Genomic DNA, 16,863 nt, shown 5'->3' on the forward strand with positions numbered 1-16,863 from the left:
GACAATTGCTGCCTTGAAATTCTAAAAATCTAAAATACACCATATGAAATTGGCTGCTATCATCTAAAATTAGCTGGAATCTCAGGGACATTTGCTTATCAATGGTTGAGTAACAACTTTAAACGGACTGGATTTTGCCAAAACAACCCAAGCCATGCACTGGCTGGGAATCAAAACTGGGTCTAATTGTTGGAAAGCAGCTATGCTAGCCGCTATACACCAATGCTTGGTTCTTGGATAATTTTTTTCTTTGAAATTTCTAAAATTTAAAATAAACAATTAGAAATAGGCTGTTGAGTCCGGGTTTTTTGCTGATCAATAGTTAAGTAAAAACTTTCAACTGACTGGACTTGCCAATATAATTCAAGTCATGCATTGGCCGGGAATCGAACCCGGGTCAACTGCTTGGAAGGCAGCTATGCTAACCACTATACCACCAATGCCTGGTAATAAGATTATTTTGGTCTTGAAATTCTAAAAGGTAAAATTAACCATTGGAAATTGGCTGTTAAGTTTGGGTTTTTTGCTGATAAATAGTTAAGTAAAAACTTTCAACTGACTGGACATTGCCAAGATAACACAAGCCATGCATTGGCCGTTAACGGAACCCAGGTCAATTGCTTTGAAAGCATCTATGCTAGCCACTTTTCCACCAATATTTAGTCCATGGACAATTGCTGCCTTAAAAATTCTAAAATCTAAAATACACCATAGGAAATTGGCTGCCATCATCTAAAATTAGCTGGAATCTCAGGGACGTTTGCTTATCAATGGTTGAGTAACAACTTTAAACGGACTGGATTTTGCCAAAACAACCCAAGCCATGCACTGGCTGGGAATCAAAACTGGGTTTAATTGTTGGAAGGCAGCTATGCTAGCTGCTATACACAAATACTTGGTTCTTGGATAATTTTTTTCCTTGAAATTTCTAAAATGTAAAATAAACAATTAGAAATTAGCTGTTAAATCTGGGTTTTTGCTGCTCAATAGTTGAGTAAAAACTTTCAACTGACTGGACGTTGCCAATATAATGTAAGTCATGCATTGGCCGGGAATCGAACCCAGGTCAACTGCTTGGAAGGCAGCTATGCTAACCACTATACCACCAATGCCTAGTGATTAGGTAATTTTAGATTTGAAATTCTAAAATGTAAAATTAACCATAGGAAATTGGCTGTTATCTCTGGGTTTTTTGCTGATCAATAGTTAAGTAAAAACTTTCAACTGACTGGATATTGCCAAGATAACACAAGCAGTGCATTGGCCGTTAACGGAACCGAGGTCCATTGCTTGGAAGGCAGCTGTGCTAGCCACTTTTCCACCAATATTTAGTCCATGGACAATTGCTGCCTTGAAATTCTAAAATCTGAAATGCACCATATGAAATTGGCTGCTATCATCTAAAATTAGCTGGAATCTCAGGGACGTTTGCTTATCAATGGTTGAGTAACAACTTTAAACGGACTGGATTTTGCCAAAACAACCCAAGCCATGCACTGGCTGGGAATCAAAACTGGGTCTAATTGTTGGAAAGCAGCTATGCTAGCCGCTATACACCAATGCTTGGTTCTTGGATAATTTTTTTCCTTGAAATTTCTAAAATGCAAAATATACAATTAGAAATTGGCTGTTAAGTCTGGGTTTTTTGCTGATCAATAGATAAGTAAATACTTTGAACTGACTGGATATTGCCAAGATAACACAAGCCATGCATTGGCCGGAAACGGAACCCAGGTCAATTGCTTGGAAGGCAGCTATGCTAGCCACTTTTCCACCAATATTTAGTCCATGGACAATTGCTGCCTTAAAATTCTAAAATCTAAAATACACCATAGGAAATTGGCTGCGATCATCTAAAATTAGCTGGAATCTCAGGGTTGTTTGCTTATCAATGGTTGAGTAACAACTTTAAACAGACTGGACGTTGCCAAAACAACTCAAGCCATGCACTGGCTGGGAATCAAAACTGGGTTTGATTGTTGGAAGGCAGCTATGCTAGCCGCTATACACAGATACTTGGTTTTTGGATAATTTTTTGTTTTGAAATTTGTAAAATGTAAAATAAACAATTAGAAATTGGCTTTTAAGTCCGGGTTTTTTGCTGATCAATAAATGAGTAAAAACTTTCAACTGACTGCACTTGCCAATATAATGCAAGTCATGCATTGGCCGGGAATCGAACCCAGGTCAACTGCTTGGAAGGCAGCTATGCTAACCACTATACCACCAATGCCTGTTAATTAGGTAATTTTAGATTTGAAATTCTAAAATGTAAAATTAACCATAGGAAATTGGCTGTTATCTCTGGGTTTTTTGCTGATCAATAGTTAAGTAAAAACTTTCAACTGACTGGATATTGCCAAGATAACACAAGCAGTGTATTGGCCGTTAACGGAACCGAGGTCCATTGCTTGGAAGGCAGCTATGCTGGCCACATTTCCAACAATATTTGGTCCATGGACAATTGCTGCCTTGAAATTATAAAAATCTAAAATACACCATATGAAATTGGCTGCTATCATCTAAAATTAGCTGGAATCTCAGGGACATTTGCTTATCAATGGTTGAGTAAAAACTTTAAACGGACTGGATTTTGCCAAAACAACCCAAGCCATGCACTGGCTGGGAATCAAAACTGGGTCTAATTGTTGGAAAGCAGCTATGCTAGCCGCTATACACCAATGCTTGGTTCTTGGATAATTTTTTTCCTTGAAATTTCTAACATGTAAAATATACAATTAGAAATTGGCTGTTAAGTCTGGGTTTTTTGCTGATCAATAGATAAGTAAATACTTTGAACTGACTGGATATTGCCAAGATAACACAAGCCATGCATTGGCCGGAAACGGAAGCCAGGTCAATTGCTTGGAAGACAGCTATGCTAGCCACTTTTCCACCAATATTTAGTCCATGGACAATTGCTGCCTTAAAATTCTAAAATCTAAAATACACCATAGGAAATTGGCTGCAATCATCTAAAATTAGCTGGAATCTCAGGGTTGTTTGCTTATCAATGGTTGAGTAACAACTTTAAACGGACTGGATTTTGCCAAAACAACCCAAGCCATGCACTGGCTGGGAATCAAAACTGGGTTTAATTGTTGGAAGGCAGCTATGCTAGCCGCTATACACAGATACTTGGTTTTTGGATAATTTTTTGTTTTGAAATTTGTAAAATATAAAATAAACAATTAGAAATTGGCTTTTAAGTCCGGGTTTTTTGCTGATCAATAAATGAGTAAAAACTTTCAACTGACTGGACTTGCCAAGATAACACAAGCAATGCATTGGCCGTTAATGGAACCCAGGTCAATTGCTTGGAAGGCAGCTATGCTGGCCACATTTCCAACAATATTTGGTCCATGGACAATTGCTGCCTTGAAATTCTAAAAATCTAAAATACACCATATGAAATTGGCTGCTATCATCTAAAATTAGCTGGAATCTCAGGGACATTTGCTTATCAATGGTTGAGTAACAACTTTAAACGGACTGGATTTTGCCAAAACAACCCAAGCCATGCACTGGCTGGGAATCAAAACTGGGTCTAATTGTTGGAAAGCAGCTATGCTAGCCGCTATACACCAATGCTTGGTTCTTGGATAATTTTTTTCTTTGAAATTTCTAAAATTTAAAATAAACAATTAGAAATAGGCTGTTGAGTCCGGGTTTTTTGCTGATCAATAGTTAAGTAAAAACTTTCAACTGACTGGACTTGCCAATATAATTCAAGTCATGCATTGGCCGGGAATCGAACCCGGGTCAACTGCTTGGAAGGCAGCTATGCTAACCACTATAGCACCAATGCCTGGTAATAAGATTATTTTGGTCTTGAAATTCTAAAAGGTAAAATTAACCATTGGAAATTGGCTGTTAAGTCTGGGTTTTTTGCTGATAAATAGTTAAGTAAAAACTTTCAACTGACTGGACATTGCCAAGATAACACAAGCCATGCATTGGCCGTTAACGGAACCCAGGTCAATTGCTTGGAAAGCATCTATGCTAGCCACTTTTCCACCAATATTTAGTCCATGGACAATTGCTGCCTTAAAAATTCTAAAATCTAAAATACACCATAGGAAATTGGCTGCCATCATCTAAAATTAGCTGGAATCTCAGGGACGTTTGCTTATCAATGGTTGAGTAACAACTTTAAACGGACTGGATTTTGCCAAAACAACCCAAGCCATGCACTGGCTGGGAATCAAAACTGGGTTTAATTGTTGGAAGGCAGCTATGCTAGCTGCTATACACAAATACTTGGTTCTTGGATAATTTTTTTCCTTGAAATTTCTAAAATGTAAAATAAACAATTAGAAATTAGCTGTTAAATCTGGGTTTTTGCTGCTCAATAGTTGAGTAAAAACTTTCAACTGACTGGACGTTGCCAATATAATGCAAGTCATGCATTGGCCGGGAATCGAACCCAGGTCAACTGCTTGGAAGGCAGCTATGCTAACCACTATACCACCAATGCCTAGTGATTAGGTCATTTTAGATTTGAAATTCTAAAATGTAAAATTAACCATAGGAAATTGGCTGTTATCTCTGGGTTTTTTGCTGATCAATAGTTAAGTAAAAACTTTCAACTGACTGGATATTGCCAAGATAACACAAGCAGTGCATTGGCCGTTAACGGAACCGAGGTCCATTGCTTGGAAGGCAGCTGTGCTAGCCACTTTTCCACCAATATTTAGTCCATGGACAATTGCTGCCTTGAAATTCTAAAATCTGAAATGCACCATATGAAATTGGCTGCTATAATCTAAAATTAGCTGGAATCTCAGGGACGTTTGCTTATCATTGGTTGAGTAACAACTTTAAACGGACTGGATTTTGCCAAAACAACCCAAGCCATGCACTGGCTGGGAATCAAAACTGGGTCTAATTGTTGGAAAGCAGCTATGCTAGCCGCTATACACCAATGCTTGGTTCTTGGATAATTTTTTTCCTTGAAATTTCTAAAATGCAAAATATACAATTAGAAATTGGCTGTTAAGTCTGGGTTTTTGCTGCTCAATAGTTAAGTAAATACTTTCAACTGACTGGATATTGCCAAGATAACACAAGCCATGCATTGGCCGGAAACGGAACCCAGGTCAATTGCTTGGAAGGCAGCTATGCTAGCCACTTTTCCACCAATATTTAGTCCATGGACAATTGCTGCCTTAAAATTCTAAAATCTAAAATATACCATAGGAAATTGGCTGCAATCATCTAAAATTAGCTGGAATCTCAGGGTTGTTTGCTTATCAATGGTTGAGTAACAACTTTAAACGGACTGGATTTTGCCAAAACAACCCAAGCCATGCACTGGCTGGGAATCAAAACTGGGTTTAATTGTTGGAAGGCAGCTATGCTAGCCGCTATACACAGATACTTGGTTTTTGGATAATTTTTTGTTTTGAAATTTGTAAAATATAAAATAAACAATTAGAAATTGGCTTTTAAGTCCGGGTTTTTTGCTGATCAATAAATGAGTAAAAACTTTCAACTGACTGGACTTGCCAAGATAACACAAGCAATGCATTGGCCGTTAACGGAACCCAGGTCAATTGCTTGGAAGGCAGCTATGCTGGCCACATTTCCAACAATATTTGGTCCATGGACAATTGCTGCCTTGAAATTCTAAAAATCTAAAATACACCATATGAAATTGGCTGCTATCATCTAAAATTAGCTGGAATCTCAGGGACATTTGCTTATCAATGGTTGAGTAACAACTTTAAACGGACTGGATTTTGCCAAAACAACCCAAGCCATGCACTGGCTGGGAATCAAAACTGGGTCTAATTGTTGGAAAGCAGCTATGCTAGCCGCTATACACCAATGCTTGGTTCTTGGATAATTTTTTTCTTTGAAATTTCTAAAATTTAAAATAAACAATTAGAAAAAGGCTGTTGAGTCCGGGTTTTTTGCTGATCAATAGTTAAGTAAAAACTTTCAACTGACTGGACATGCCAATATAATTCAAGTCATGCATTGGCCGGGAATCGAACCCGGGTCAACTGCTTGGAAGGCAGCTATGCTAACCACTATACCACCAATGCCTGGTAATAAGATTATTTTGGTCTTGAAATTCTAAAATGTAAAATTAACCATTGGAAATTGGCTGTTAAGTTTGGGTTTTTTGCTGATAAATAGTTAAGTAAAAACTTTCAACTGACTGGACATTGCCAAGATAACACAAGCAATGCATTGGCCGTTAACGGAACCCAGGTCAATTGCTTGGAAGGCATCTATGCTAGCCACTTTTCCACCAATATTTAGTCCCTGGACAATTGCTGCCTTAAAATTCTAAAATCTAAAATATACCATAGGAAATTGGCTGCAATCATCTAAAATTAGCTGGAATCTCAGGGTTGTTTGCTTATCAATGGTTGAGTAACAACTTTAAACAGACTGGATGTTGCCAAAACAACTCAAGCCATGCACTGGCTGGGAATCAAAACTGGGTTTAATTGTTGGAAGGCAGCTATGCTAGCCGCTATACACAGATACTTGGTTTTTGGATAATTTTTTGTTTTGAAATTTGTAAAATGTAAAATAAACAATTACAAATTGGCTTTTAAGTCCGGGTTTTTTGCTGATCAATAAATGAGTAAAAACTTTCAACTGACTGGACTTGCCAAGATAACACAAGCAATGCATTGGCCGTTAACGGAACCCAGGTCAATTGCTTGGAAGGCAGCTATGCTGGCCACATTTCCAACAATATTTGGTCCATGGACAATTGCTGCCTTGAAATTCTAAAAATCTAAAATACACCATATGAAATTGGCTGCTATCATCTAAAATTAGCTGGAATCTCAGGGACATTTGCTTATCAATGGTTGAGTAACAACTTTAAACGGACTGGATTTTGCCAAAACAACCCAAGCCATGCACTGGCTGGGAATCAAAACTGGGTTTAATTGTTGGAAGGCAGCTATGCTAGCCGCTATACACAGATACTTGGTTTTTGGATAATTTTTTGTTTTGAAATTTGTAAAATGTAAAATAAACAATAAGAAATTGGCTTTTAAGTCCGGGTTTTTTGCTGATCAATAAATGAGTAAAAACTTTCAACTGACTGGACTTGCCAATATAATTCAAGTCATGCATTAGCCGGGAATCGAACCCGGGTCAACTGCTTGGAAGGCAGCTATGCTAACCACTATACCACCAATGCCTGGTAAAAAGATTATTTTGGTCTTGAAATTCTAAAATGTAAAATTAACCATAGGAAATTGGCTGTTAAGTTTGGGTTTTTTGCTGATAAATAGTTAAGTAAAAACTTTCAACTGACTGGACATTGCCAAGATAACACAAGCCATGCATTGACCGTTAACGGAACCCAGGTCAATTGCTTGGAAGGCATCTATGCTAGCCACTTTTCCACCAATATTTAGTCCATGGACAATTGCTGCCTTAAAAATTCTAAAATCTAAAATACACCATAGGAAATTGGCTGCCATCATCTAAAATTAGCTGGAATCTCAGGGACGTTTGCTTATCAATGGTTGAGTAACAACTTTAAACAAACTGGATTTTGCCAAAACAACTCAAGCCATGCACTGGCTGGGAATCAAAACTGGGTTTAATTGTTGGAAGGCAGCTATGCTAGCCGCTATACACAGATACTTGGTTTTTGGATAATTTTTTGTTTTGAAATTTGTCAAATGTAAAATAAACAATTACAAATTGGCTTTTAAGTCCGGGTTTTTTGCTGACCAATAAATGAGTAAAAACTTTCTTAATTTGAAAGTATAATTATGTTTATAGATTATATGATATCTGTTGTTGTGTTCCCTAATTTGAGTGACCTGGACATAATCTGGACTGTACATAAATGCTTATTTTGAAAATGTAATTTTGTTTATAAATTATATGCAATCTGTTGTGTTCCCTAATTTTTTTCTGTGTACATGAATGAAGGTGTGTGTTGCTGAGTCCGACTTGGACATTATCTGGACTGGGCCTGGTTTAAAAAACCCTTTAAACAAATCTAATTTCATTGACAACCTGGTCTGTTGAAGATAAGGCCCTTTTTTAAAAAATAAAATAAAATAAGATAAATAAATAAAAAACATTTTCTTGGATAAAAAAGAAAGTAAAACAATATAAAAATAATTACATAAAAAATAGTAATTAATGAAAATGTTAGTGGACCAGCAGCCTATACAATCATGTGTGCTTCAGGGACTGTGTCCCTTGCAGATGTGTTGTCTATGTTGTGGGAACCAGAATATTGGTAGCAGAAAGAAATAACCCCTTTTGTGTGAGTGGGTGTGGATGAGTGTGCATGGGGGAGGTTGTTTGGGTTGATGCACTGATTGAAAGTGTATCTTGTGTTTTTTCTATGTAGATTTAATTAAAAAAAAAAAAAAAAAAAAAATTATTATTATTTTTATTTTATTTTTTTATTTTATTTTTTTTAGAACAGGCCCGCGGGCGACTCATCTGGTCCTTACGGGCGACCTGGTGCCCGCGGGCACCGCGTTGGTGACCCCTGCTCTATACCACCAATGCTTGGGTCATGGTTAACTTTGACCTGGAAATTTAGAAAATATAAACAAACCATTAAAAATTAGCTGGAATCTCAGTGTCGTTTGCTTATCAATGATTAAATAACAACTTTCAACGGACTGGACGTTGCCAAAACAACTCAAGCCATGCACTAGCTGGGAATCAAAACCGGGTCTACTTCTTGGAAGGCAGCTATGCCAGCCACTATACACAAATGCTTGGTTCTAGGATGATTTTTTGCCTTGAAATTTCTAAAATGTAAAATAAACAAATATAAATTGGCTGTTAAGTCTGGGTTTTTTGCTGATCAATAGTTATGTAAAATCTTTCAACTGCCTGGACGTTGCCAAAATAACTCAAGCCATGCACTAGCTGGGAATCAAAACCGGGTCTACTTCTTGGAAGGCAGCTATGCCAGCCACTATACACAAATGCTTGGTTCTAGGATGATTTTTTGCCTTGAAATTTCTAAAATGTAAAATAAACAAATATAAATTGGCTGTTAAGTCTGGGTTTTTTGCTGATCAATAGTTATGTAAAATCTTTCAACTGCCTGGACGTTGCCAAAATAACTCAAGCCATGCATTGGCCGGAAATGGAACCCAGGTCAACTGCTTGGAAATGCCTGTTCCTTGAGTATATTGTGCCTTAAAATCTTAAAACTTTAAATAAAACTTTGAAAATTAGCTGTAATCTATTGGTTGATTTCTGGTAAAGGGTTGAGTAACAACTTTTCAATGAACTGGATAATTCCAAAACAGTTCCAACCAAGCATGGGCCAGGTGTTAAACCCCACTCAACTTTTATCATGTCAGCTATGCTATCCACTATACCAGTGGTTCTCAAATGGGGGTACGCGTACCCCTGGGGATACTTAAAGGTATGCCGAGGGGTACGTGAGATTTTTTTTAAATATTCTAAAAATAGCAACAATTCAAAAATCCTTTATAAATATATTTATTGAATAATACTTTGACAAAATATGAATGTAAGTTCATAAACTTAACATCTAATCAAGTAGGCTATTCCATTCATTACCATAAAGCCAAAGTTTCCCCCATTCCATGATGGTTTAACCCTACCTGGCGGTGCCACACGGCACCAACTGTCAACTATCCATGTAGAAAACAATGGAGGCTTGGTTAAAGCGTAGCAGTAATGCAGCTGAGACATGTGGACATGTTCCATAAATATTGATGTTAAAGATTTCTTTTTTTGTGAAGAAATGTTGAGAATGAAGTTCATGAATCCAGATGTATCTCTATTACAATCCCCAAAGAGGGCACTTTAAGTTGATTACTTCTATGTGTAGAAATCTTTATTTATAATTAAATCACTTGTTTATTTTTCAACAAGTTTTTAGTTATTTTTATATCTTTTTTTTCAAATAGTTCAAGAAAGACCACTACAAATGAGCAATATTTTGCGCTTTTATACAATTTAATAAATCAGAAACTGATGACATAGTGCTGTATTTTACTTCTTTATCTATTTTTTTCAACCAAAAATGCTTTGCTCTGATTAGGGGGTACTTGAATTAAAAAAATGTTCACAGGGGGTACATCACTGAAAAAAGGTTGAGAACCACTGCACTATACCACCAATGCTTGGTTTATGGTTTATTTTGACCAGGAAATTCAGAAAACATAAACAAACCATTAAAAATTAGCTGAAATCTCAGTGTTGTTTGCATATCAGTGGTTGACAGACTGGACCTTATCAAAACAACTCAAGGCATCATGCACTGGCTGTGAATCAAAACCGGGTCTACTTCTTGGAAGGCAGCTATGCTAGCCACTATACACAAAAATGCTTGGTTTATGGTTTACTTTGACCAAAAAATTCAGAAAACATAAACAAACCATTAAAAATTAGCTGGAATCTCAGTGTCGTTTGCTTATCAATGGTTGAATAACAGCTTTCAACAGACTGGACGTTGCCAAAACAACTCAAACCATACACTGGCTGGGAATGAAAACCGGGTTTACCTCTTGGAAGGCAGCCATGCTAGCCACTATACACAAATACTTGGTTCTTGGATAATTTTTGCTTTTGAAATTCTAAAATGTAAAATAAACAATTAGACATTGACTGTTATCTCTGGGTTTTTTGATGATCAATAGTTGAGTAAAAACTTTCAACTGACTGGACGTTGCCAAGATAACACAAGCCATGAATTGGCCGGAAATGGAACATAGGTCGACTGCTTGGAAGGTAGTTTTGCTAGACACTAGACCACCAATATTTAGTCCATGGACAATTGCTGCCTTGAAATTCTAAAATCTAGAATAAATTATAGGAAATTGGCTGCTATCATCTAAAATTAGCTGGGATCTCAGGGACATTTGCTTATCAATGGTTGAGTAACAACTTTAAACGGACTGGACTTTACCAAAACAACTCAAGCAATGCACTGGTTGGGAATCAAAACTGGGTCTAATTGTTGGAAAGCAGCTATGCTAGCCGCTATACACCAATGCTTGGTTCTTGGATAATTTTTTGCTTAGAATTTTCTAAAATGTAAAATATACAATTAGAAATTGGCTGTTAAGTCTGGGTTTTTTTTGCTAATCAATAGTTGAGTAAACATCTTCAACTGACTGGACTTTGCCAATGTAATGCAAGTTATGCATTGGCCGGGAATCGAACGCCGGTCAACTAATTGGAAGGCAGCTATACTAACCACTATACCACCAGAGCCTTGTACTTACATATTTTTGTCTTGAAATTCTAAAATGTAAAATTAACCATAGGAAATTGGCTGTTATCTCTGAATTTTTTGCTGATCCATAGTTAAGTAAAAACTTTCAACTGACTGGACATTGCCAAGATAACACAAGCAATGCATTGGCCGGAAACGGAAACCAGGTCAATTTCTTGGAAGGCATCTATGCTAGCCACTTTACCAATATTAAGTCCATGGACAATTGCTGCCTTGAAATTCTAAAATCTAAAACAAACCATAGGAAATTGGCTGCTATCATCTAAAATTACCTGGAATCTCAGGGACGTTTGCTTATCAATGGTTGAGTAACAACTTTAAACAGACTGGACGCTGCCAAAACAACTCAAGCCACGCACTGGCTGGGAATCAAAACTAGCCGCTATACAAAAATACTTGGTTTTTGGATAATTTTTTGTTTTGAAATTTCTAAAATGTAAAATAAACAATTAGAAATTGGCTGTTAAGTCCGGGTTTTTTGCTGATCAATAGTTGAGTAAAAACTTTCAACTGACTGGACGTTGCCAATATAACGCAAGTCATGCATTGGCCAGGAATCGAACCCGGGTCAACTGCTTGGAAGGCAGCTATGCTAACCACTATACCACCGTTGATAAATTTTGCATTAGAATTCTAAAATGTAAAATAAACCATAGGAAATTGGCTGTTATCTGTGGGTTTTTTGTTGATCAATAGTTAAGTAAAAACTTTCAACTGACAGGACTTTTCCAATATAATGCAAGTCATGCATTGGCCGGGAATGGAACTTGGGTCAACAGCTTGGAAGGCAGCTATGCTAAACACTATACCACCAACGCCTGGTTCTATGATAATTTTTGCTTTGAAATTCTGAAATGTAAAATAAACCATAGGAAATTGGCTATTATCTCTGGGTTTTTTGCTGATCAATAAATAAGTAAAAACTTTCAACTGACTGGACATTGCCAAGATAACACAAGCCATTCATTGGCCGGAAACGGAAGCCAGGTCAATTGCTTGGAAGGCAGCTATGCTAGCCACTATTTTACCAATATTAAGTCCATGGACAATTGCTGCCTTGAAATTCTTAAATCTAAAATACACCATAGGAAATTGGCTGCTATCATCTAAAATTAGCTGGAATCTCAGGGTCGTTTGCTTATCGATGGTTGAGTAACAAATTTAAACGGACTGGACGTTGCCAAAACAACTCAAGCCATGCAGTGGCTGGTAATCAAAACTAGGTCTAATTCTTGGAGGTCAGCTATGCTAGCCACTATACACAAATGCTTGGTTCCTGGGTAATTTTTTGCCTTGAAATTTCAAAAATGTAAAATAAACAATTAGAAATTGGCTGTTAAGTCAGGTGTTTTTGCTGATCAATAGTTGAGTAAAAACTTTCAATTGACTGGACGTTGCCAATATAATACAAGTCATGCATTGACCGGGAATCCAACACGGGTTTACTGCTTGGAAGGTAGCTATGCTAACCACTATACCACCAATGCCTTGTAATATGATAGTTTTTGCTTTGAATTTCTAAAATCTAAAATAAAGCATAGGAAATTGGCTGCTATCTCTGGGTTTTTTGCTGATCAATAGTTAAGTAAAAACGTTCAATTGACTGGACGTTGCCAAGATAACACAAGCCATTCATTGGCCGGAAACGGAACCCAGGTCAATTGCTTGGAAGGCAGCTATGCTAGCCACTTTTCCACCAATATTTAGTCCATGGACAATTGCTGCCTTGAAATTTTTAAATCTAAAATACACCATAGGAAATTGGCTGCTATCATCTGGAAGTAGCTGGAATCATATGGACTTTTGCTTATCAATGGTTGAGTAACAACTTTAAACAGACTGGAAATTGCCAAAACAACTCAAGCCATGCACTGGCTGGGAATGAAAACTGGGTCTAATTGTTGGAAGGCAGCTATGCTAGCCGCTATACACAAATGCTTGGTTCTTGGAGAATATTTTGCCTTGAAATTTATAAAATGTAAAATATACAATTAGAAATTGGCTGTTATGTCGGGGTTTTTTGCTGATCAATAGTTAACTAAATACTTTCAACTGACTGGATATTGCCAAGATAACACAAGCCATGCATTGGCCAGAAACGGAACCCAGGTCAATTGCTTGGAAGGCAGCTATGCTAGCCACATTTCCACCAATATTTAGTCCATGGACAATTGTTGCCTTGAAATTCTAAAATCTAAAATAAACCATAGGAATTTGGCTGCTATCATCTAAAATTAGCTGGAATCTCAGTGTCGTTTGCTTATCAATGGTTGAGTAACAACTTTAAACAGACTGGACGTTGCCAAAACAACTCAAGCCATGCACTGGCTGGGAATCAAAAATGGGTCTTTTTGTTGGAAAGCAGCTATGCTAGCCGCTATACACAAATGCTTGGTTCTTGGATAATTTTTTTCCTTGAAATTTCTAAAATGTAAAATAAACAATTACAAATTAGCTGTTAAATCTGGGTTTTTGCTGATCAATAGTTGAGTATTAACTTTCAACTGACTGGACATTGCCAATATAATGCAAGTCATGCATTGGCCGGGAATCGAACCCAGGTCAACTGCTTGGAAGGCAGCTATGCTAACCACTATACCACCAATGCCTGGTACTTACATAGTTTTTGCCTTGAAATTTTAAAATGTAAAATACACCGTAGAAAATTGGCTGTTATCTCTGGGTTTTTTGCTGATCAATAGTTAAGTAAAAACTTTCAACTGACTGGACATTGCCAAGATAACACAAGCCATGGATTGGCCGGAAGTGGAACCCAGCTGAACTGCTTGAAGGGCAGCTTTGCTAGCGACTATACCACCAAAATTTTGTCCTTGGGCAATTTTTGCCTTGAAATTCTAAGTTCTAAAATAAACCATAGGAAATTGGCTGATATCTCAGGTTTATTTTGCTGATCATTAGTTTAATGAGAACTTTCAACTGCCTGGACATTGCCAATATATTGCAAGCCATGAATTGGCCAGGAATCTACTCGGAAGGTAGCTATGCTGACCACTACACCACCAATGCCTGGTACTTACAAGATTTTTGTCTTAAAAATTCTAAAATGTAAAATTAACCATAGGAAATTGGCTGTTATCCTTGGGTTTTTTGCTGATCAATAGTTAAGTAAAAACTTTCAACTGACTGGACATTGCCAAAATAACACAAGCCATGCATTAGCCGGAAACGGAACCCAGGTCAATTGCTTGGAAGGCAGCTATGCTAGCCACTATTCCACCAATATTTAGCCCATGGACAATTGCTGCCTTGAAATTCTAAAATCTAAAATAAACCATACGAAATTGGCTGCTATCATCTAAAATTACCTGGAATCTCAGGGACGTTTGCTTATCAATGGTTGAGTAACAACTTTAAACAGACTGGACGCTGCCAAAAAACTCAAGCCACGCATTGGCTGGGAATCAAAACTAGCCGCTATACAAAAATGCTTGGTTCTTGGATAATTTTTTGCTTTGAAATTTCTAAAATGTAAAATAAACAATTAGAAATTGGCTGTTAAGTCCGGGTTTTTTGCTGATCAATAGTTGAGTAAAAACTTTCAACTGACTGGACTTGCCAATATAATGCAAGTCATGCATTGGCCGGGAATCAAACCCGGGTCAACTGCTTGGAAGGCAGCTATGCTAAACACTATACCACCAATGCCTGGTAAATAGGTAATTTTAGTCTTGAAATTCAAAAATGTAAAATTAACCATAGGAAATTGGATGTTATCTCTGGGTTTTTTGCTGATCAATAGTTAAGTAAAAACTTTCAATTGACTGGACATTGCCAAGATAACACAAGCAATGCATTGGCCGTTAACGGAACCCAGGTCAATTGCTTTGAAGGCAGCTATGCTGGCCACTTTTCCATTAATATTTAGATTTGAATTCTATCCTTGAAATTTCTAAAATGCAAAATATACAATTAGAAATTGAATGTTAAGTCTGGGTTTTTTGCTGATCAATAGTTAAGTAAATACTTTCAACTGACTGGATATTGCCAAGATAACACAAGCCATGCATTGGCCGGAAACGGAACCCAGGTCAATTGCTTGGAAGGCAGCTATGCTAGCCACTTTTCCACCAATATTTAGTCCATGGACAATTGCTGCCTTAAAATTCTAAAATCTAAAATACACCATAGGAAATTGGCTGCAATCATCTAAAATTAGCTGGAATCTCAGGGTTGTTTGCTTATCAATGGTTGAGTAACAACTTTAAACAGACTGGACGTTGCCAAAACAACTCAAGCCATGCACTGGCTGGGAATCAAAACTGGGTTTAATTGTTGGAAGGCAGCTATGCTAGTCGCTATACACAGATACTTGGTTTTTGGATAATTTTTTGTTTTGAAATTTGTAAAATGTAAAATAAACAATTAGAAATTGGCTTTTAAGTCCGGGTTTTTTGCTGATCAATAAATGAGTAAAAACATTCAACTGACTGGACGTTGCCAATATAATGCAAGTCATGCATTGGCCGGAAATCGAACCCAGGTCAACTGCTTGGAAGGTAGCTATGCTAACCACTATTCCACCAATGCCTGGTAATTAGGTAATTTTAGACTTGAAATTCTAAAATGTAAAATTAACCATAGGAAATTGGCTGTTATCTCTGGGTTTTTTGCTGATCAATAGTTAAGTAAAAACTTTCAACTGACTGGATATTGCCAAGATAACACAAGCAATGCATTGGCCGTTAACGGAACCCAGGTCAATTGCTTGGAAGGCAGCTATGCTGGCCACATTTCCAACAATATTTGGTCCATGGACAATTGCTGCCTTGAAATTCTAAAAATCTAAAATACACCATATGAAATTGGCTGCTATCATCTAAAATTAGCTGGAATCTCAGGGACATTTGCTTATCAATGGTTGAGTAACAACTTTAAACGGACTGGATTTTGCCAAAACAACCCAAGCCATGCACTGGCTGGGAATCAAAACTGGGTTTAATTGTTGGAAGGCAGCTATGCTAGCTGCTATACACAAATACTTGGTTCTTGGATAATTTTTTCCCTTGAAATTTCTAAAATGTAAAATAAACAATTACAAATTAGCTGTTAAATCTGGGTTTTTGCTGCTCAATAGTTGAGTAAAAACTTTCAACTGACTGGACGTTGCCAATATAATGCAGGTCATGCATTGGCCGGGAATCGAACCCAGGTCAACTGCTTGGAAGGCAGCTATGCTAACCACTATACCACCAATGCCTAGTGATTAGGTAATTTTAGATTTGAAATTCTAAAATGTAAAATTAACCATAGGAAATTGGCTGTTATCTCTGGGTTTTTTGCTGATCAATAGTTAAGTAAAAACTTTCAACTGACTGGATATTGCCAAGATAACACAAGCAGTGCATTGGCCGTTAACGGAACCGAGGTCCATTGCTTGGAAGGCAGCTGTGCTAGCCACATTTCCACCAATATTTAGTCCATGGACAATTGCTGCCTTGAAATTCTAAAATCTGAAATGCACCATATGAAATTGGCTGCTATCATCTAAAATTAGCTGGAATCTCAGGGACGTTTGCTTATCAATGGTTGAGTAACAACTTTAAACGGACTGGATTTTGCCAAAACAACCCAAGCCATGCACTGGCTGGGAATCAAAACTGGGTCTAATTGTT

General features: G+C 37.2%; 8 non-coding genes across 8 annotated transcripts; all 8 read right to left on the bottom strand.

Moving 5' to 3' along the window:
- Positions 1-371: 371 nt before the first annotated feature.
- Positions 372-443, bottom strand: trnag-ucc (transfer RNA glycine (anticodon UCC)). The gene has a single exon. It is a non-coding gene; the product is annotated as a tRNA-Gly (tRNA).
- A 597-nt stretch (positions 444-1,040) lies between these two features.
- trnag-ucc (transfer RNA glycine (anticodon UCC)) lies at positions 1,041-1,112 on the bottom strand. The gene has a single exon. It is a non-coding gene; the product is annotated as a tRNA-Gly (tRNA).
- Positions 1,113-2,161: 1,049 nt separating this feature from the next.
- trnag-ucc (transfer RNA glycine (anticodon UCC)) lies at positions 2,162-2,233 on the bottom strand. Its single transcript has one exon. It is a non-coding gene; the product is annotated as a tRNA-Gly (tRNA).
- Positions 2,234-4,405: 2,172 nt separating this feature from the next.
- On the bottom strand, positions 4,406-4,477 carry trnag-ucc (transfer RNA glycine (anticodon UCC)). The gene has a single exon. It is a non-coding gene; the product is annotated as a tRNA-Gly (tRNA).
- A 1,501-nt stretch (positions 4,478-5,978) lies between these two features.
- trnag-ucc (transfer RNA glycine (anticodon UCC)) lies at positions 5,979-6,050 on the bottom strand. The gene has a single exon. It is a non-coding gene; the product is annotated as a tRNA-Gly (tRNA).
- Positions 6,051-7,099: 1,049 nt separating this feature from the next.
- Positions 7,100-7,171, bottom strand: trnag-ucc (transfer RNA glycine (anticodon UCC)). Its single transcript has one exon. It is a non-coding gene; the product is annotated as a tRNA-Gly (tRNA).
- A 6,595-nt stretch (positions 7,172-13,766) lies between these two features.
- On the bottom strand, positions 13,767-13,838 carry trnag-ucc (transfer RNA glycine (anticodon UCC)). Its single transcript has one exon. It is a non-coding gene; the product is annotated as a tRNA-Gly (tRNA).
- Positions 13,839-16,375: 2,537 nt separating this feature from the next.
- trnag-ucc (transfer RNA glycine (anticodon UCC)) lies at positions 16,376-16,447 on the bottom strand. The gene has a single exon. It is a non-coding gene; the product is annotated as a tRNA-Gly (tRNA).
- Between the last annotated feature and the right edge of the window lie 416 nt (positions 16,448-16,863).

This window comes from Entelurus aequoreus, linkage group LG04 (assembly GCF_033978785.1).
Source record: "Entelurus aequoreus isolate RoL-2023_Sb linkage group LG04, RoL_Eaeq_v1.1, whole genome shotgun sequence".
Classification (NCBI taxonomy): domain Eukaryota; kingdom Metazoa; phylum Chordata; class Actinopteri; order Syngnathiformes; family Syngnathidae; genus Entelurus; species Entelurus aequoreus.